The following is a 5,066-nucleotide window of genomic DNA, read 5'->3' as shown; positions in this document are numbered from 1 at the left end:
TCGAGGGAGATCGGAACTAGGGGACACAGCTTAAGTAAAAGATGGAGGTGAGGATCATTCTTTTTCCCTCAGTGAGTTGCTCGTTTGTGGCATTTTGTTCTCCAGAGAACTGAATTGAAAGCTGAATTGTTTTTTGAGAGATGAGGGGGTCAAGGGTGATGAGGGACAGACAGAAAAGTGGAGTTGAGAGCACAATCAAATGGGATTGATCTTATCGACTGGCAGAACTGGCCCGATGGGCTGAATGGCTGACGACTGCTCCTAAGTCCTCTGTTTCTTCAGTGCCTCTACCCAGCAGACACTGGGGGAGCTGTTTAAGTATTTAACTGGATAAAATAATTGAGACGCAGAGCTTCCGTCTGTGCTGTAAATTCTTATAGTGCAAAAGCACTTCAATGAACGGATAAAGTAAACCCAAGCAATTCCTGAGTTACTTTACACTCACAGCGTTAGAATTCTATTCCATTCTAACTGGTCGCTTTACTCAGAATATGGGGCATTGAGGGGCAGATTATAAACACAACATGTAAAACCTGCACATTGTTTTTTAAAAATTATATTCTTGTTCATGCGCGCCAGTGAGCTTTTGACATCAAACATTTTGTAGTCAATTTATCTGAAATGGTTATCCTGAATTTTCACTGCAAGTTCTTTACCCTTAAAATATATTTATCGTCTCTTTCATCGACAGCTCCATACTTTACATAGCTTCGTCTATTTATTTAGACTTTATGTTGCCTCGACATAAAAAAGTAATGTCGCTATAGTCCCAGGTGACCTTGGGTGCTTTCCCCGTTGAGGTGGGGTCAGGGGGGGAGCTGACTGGTGGTGATTTAACCTGAGGGTCACCACGCCTCAGGCGAGGGGCGAGGTTGAGAAGCCCGGGCCTTCGTGAATAACCTCAGCTGGTACGGGAATTGAGCAAACATTGTTGGCCTTGCTCCGTATCAATGAACCGGCTGTCCAGCCAGTTGAGCTAAACTAAGGTTTGACTCAGGTTTAGTCAAATTTTAGTCAGATGACAGTGCGATCACCTTGTAGCCAGAGGGCGAGAAGGCACGACCTTTGCTTATCGCTTTTATCAGGACACCTTTGCTAATGAAGAAGAGGGGGCAAGTGGGCCTGACACCTGCCCCAAGCCTTGAGCATTCTTTTCCTTCCAGATATGTCCTCTTTTACCTCTTATCTCTCTGTGTGAGGTGGAATTGAGCTGCACGCACAGCCTTCCGCCAAACAGGGAACGAACATCTGCAATGATTGATTGCTACAGATGTGAGCTCCAAGCGAAACCAGTCTTGCCAGTTGCTATAAAGGGCGGGACTGCATGAGATGAACAAAGAACAAAGAACAAAGAAATGTACAGCACAGGAACAGGCCCTTCGGCCCTCCAAGCCCGTGCCGACCTTGCTGCCCGACTAAACTACAATCTTCTACACTTCCTGGGTCCGTATCCTTCTATTCCCATCCTATTCATATATTTGTCAAGATGCCCCTTGAATGTCCCTATCGTTAAAGGGGGAGAGGGGGGAAGAGATTTGTTTGTAATTATTTACCAGAATAAACCACATACCCTTTCCAAAATTAATACAACAGGCAGCTACAAATTCTCTGCCTGAGACATGGCTTCATTAAAAAACAAGAATTATGTATTAATTTACAGTGTATATTTTTGTCAAAAGCTATTTCCAGCAGTGTGGACGAATATTACCTATCTGCCGGCATAATTGTGCTTATTACAAAGAGGGAGGGCATAGTTGACCAAGGATGTACATCGGTATGTCTTGACCTTTATAACTATGCCGCATGGTGAGGGTCGGCACTCGTGGGAAGAGAGTGGTGTGTGGGGAATCGGTGGACAAGAAATCCAGCTCACCCCCAATGCTCTGGTGACCATGGGTTCAAATCCCTCAACGGCAGCTGAATTTGAATTTAATTCATATAAATCTGGAATTGAGTAATAATAATCTTTATTGTCACAAGTAGGTTTACATTAACGCTGCAATGAAGTTACCCTCGTCGCCACTTTCCGACGCCTGTTCGGGTCACAGAGGGAGAATTCAGAATGTCCAACTCACCCAACAAGCACGTCTTTCGGGACGTGTCGGAGGAAACCGGAGCACCCGGAGGGAAACCCACGCAGGCGCGGGGAGAACGTGCAGACTCCGCACAGACAGTGACCCAAGCCGGGAATCGAACCTGGGACCCTGGCGCTGTGAAGCCATAGTACTAACTACTGAATTAAAAGCTCGTCTCAGTAACGATGACCATCGATTGTCAATAAAAACTTATCTGGTTCACTGATGTTTTTCGGGCAAGAAATCTGCCACCCTTACCCGGTTGGGCCTACACGTGACTCAAGACCCACACCAATATGGCTGACTCTTAACCGCCCTCAATCCAAGGGAAATCAGGATGGGGAAGAAATGTCCACATCCCACAAAGTATAAAGATAAGTAAGCTCATGTGACCATCAAGGACATTCCTTCAAGTCTACTCTGCCTCGAGAGGCCAAACATCATGGGAAGCATATACTAGCCCAGGGGCTTTCAAACTCAGGGCCGCGACCTGCAGATGGGTTGTGGGCATGTTTCGGTAGGGTTGCGGCACTCGGTCACGGCCTTCCCGATCGCGGGAGGAACGGCCGACGGCTGCGGCCGGATTTTTGAAATGCCGGCTGTGACGGACATCTGAGATTTCCGGCCTCCTCGTGCATGTGTGCTGGATCAGGCTTTGCGTAGGCCCAGAGCCCAGCGAGGTGAACCATCTTCGCCTGACGTTAGCGCGCTGTCCAGGGCCAGCTTTCTTCAGCAAACAACCGGAAGCGGCGGCAGAGAGCAGATCATGCACGTCCGCTGACGTCACGTGTTCTGGGCGCGAGAGAGATGCCTCCATTTTGCCAGCAGTGCTGGTGTGAACTCCAGGGCCTCTGGTGAACAACCCATCATGAAGAAGAAGCTGAAAACAGGAACAAAGCAGATGATCACTTGAGGTATGGCTTTGTTAATTGTGCCAATGAAAATCAGGATGCAAAGCCCATGTGTGTTGTATGCAGGGAAGTACTGGCAAATGAAAGTTTAAAACCCTCAAAACTCCAGAGACATTTGAACACTAAACATGGCGAGTTCGAGGACAATTCTATTGATTTTCTTTAACGGACGCAGTGAGATCTGAATCCATCAGCTAAAGTCATTATCAGAAATGTAACATTGAATGACGAAGCGAGTGAGATCGTGAAGACCAAGCAGGCTCAGCTGTCACATTAAAGGTAAGTGAAAATGGTGGGTGGCAAAGATCGGGCGGTGTGGGTCCCGAAAGTCTGGTGTGAGGCCCAAATGACGGCCGGTTGGTAAAAATGGGTCTCGGGCAAAAATGTTTATAAAACACTGTACTAGCCAGCAAAATACTGCAACCCCTTACTAAGATATAGCCATCACACCACCACAAACATGGCCTTGAACAGTCGAAGCACGTGTTGTATCTCCACCTAATGCTGGAGAAATACTGGGCAGGGTGGAACCGCTGCCCAGGGAGATCAGGAACATCCTCATTCCTGTTTTTCGATGCGGTACACCATTTCAAGGGCAAATTTGACACCCTTCCGCTGTAACAGCAGCACAAGACTTACTCCAGAGAAAGAGGGTGTCTGACGGGGCTAACGATTTCCGAGGATGGACATATTATCAGGAAAAGCCTTGATCAAGTCTTTTCACATTGCGTGGATGGTGTTTGCTGTCTGGGATATACAGGATGGTTAGCAATGAGCTACTGGATCGCAAGATAACATACCAAGGAGAAAGGACAATCGGTTCTTTCTCGCTCAACCATGCAAAAAAACCTGCACTCCTTCCCACATCGCACTTAACTGTTTTCAAGAATGGGATGTGCTTAAAGTGGCTTCTGACGATTAGTCAGACAGCAGTTTACAAACCACAATTCCTTTCTGCTTTAAACTCAAAGCACTCCATAATTTTCTGTCACGGCAAAACAAAATTCCAATTAAAAGGCAATTTATCGCGGCCAATCCTCCTACTCTGCACACCTTTGGGATGTGGGGGTGCGACCCACGCAGACACGGGAATGTGGAAACTCCACACGGGGCCGGGATCGAACCCTGGTCCTCAGCGCTGCGAGGCAGCAGTGCTAACCACTGCGCTGCCCCGGGCCGAACATTGCTGATATCTGAAGAAATGGACGTTGTCTCCTTTCTGGAGTCAACAGCCTTCGCTAGGGTGTCGAGGCCTCTGGCAGCAGTCCAACCCATCCTCTGTTGGGGTGGTCGGTTTTTATTCTGTCTTAAATTTGTAGCCTCCGGCGCCCCTCCCCCCACCCCCCAGCTGAGACGCTTCCATCAACACTAACGCGTGCCTCGACTGCAGAATGTCAGTCAAAGACAAACAAACGCATGAAAACTTAAATTAGTCAATTTACTTTTAAACTTACCTGGAGAAATGCATCTCCACAGGCTCGACTTCCCCCCGGTTCTGGAGCTATGTATAACTTGACTGCCACTTTTTTTGGCCGGCAGCACGGGGCCTGTCCCAGCATGCACCGCAGGCTGCCTGCCTGTTCCGGGGCCAGCCAGCATCAAATCGCCTTCAGGGGCTGACCACTGACTGCTGCCAGCCCGCTGAGTGTGTGCGCCTGACGGACGGAAAATTCCGGCCCATATTACAAAAACATCTGCCATGCTTGTCTGAGCTGCTAACCTATTCCAGGAACCTATCAAAGAACAAAGAACAATACAGCACAGGAACAGGCCCTTCGGCCCTCCAAGCCTGCGCCGACCATGGTACCTGCCTATAGTAAGACCGTCTGCACTTACGGAGTCCGTATCCTTCCATTCCCGCCCTATTCATATATTTGTCTAGATGTCCCCTAAATGCCGCTATCGTACCTGCTCCCACCACCTCCCCGGGCAGCGCCTCCCATATATTTACCACCCTCTGTGCAGAAACTTGCCTCGCACATCTGTTCTAAACATTTCCCCACGCTCTTTAAACCTATGTCCCCCAGAACCTGACTCTCCTACCCTAGGAAAGAGCATCTGACTATCCACTCTGTCCATG

At 48.4% G+C, this 5,066-nt stretch overlaps 1 long non-coding RNA gene across 1 annotated transcript; it reads right to left on the bottom strand.

The window, feature by feature from the left end:
- Positions 1 to 1,950: 1,950 nt before the first annotated feature.
- On the bottom strand, positions 1,951 to 4,539 carry LOC140396750 (uncharacterized). The gene is made up of 2 exons (XR_011936618.1): positions 4,441 to 4,539; positions 1,951 to 2,955 (listed from the first exon to the last, which is right to left on the bottom strand). It is a non-coding gene; the product is annotated as an uncharacterized lncRNA (long non-coding RNA).
- Between the last annotated feature and the right edge of the window lie 527 nt (positions 4,540 to 5,066).

Source organism: Scyliorhinus torazame, chromosome 20 (assembly GCF_047496885.1).
Source record: "Scyliorhinus torazame isolate Kashiwa2021f chromosome 20, sScyTor2.1, whole genome shotgun sequence".
Taxonomy (NCBI): Eukaryota; Metazoa; Chordata; class Chondrichthyes; order Carcharhiniformes; family Scyliorhinidae; genus Scyliorhinus; species Scyliorhinus torazame.
The sequence above is the reverse complement of the archived record's forward strand: the minus strand, read 5'-3'. Positions and strand labels throughout refer to the sequence as shown.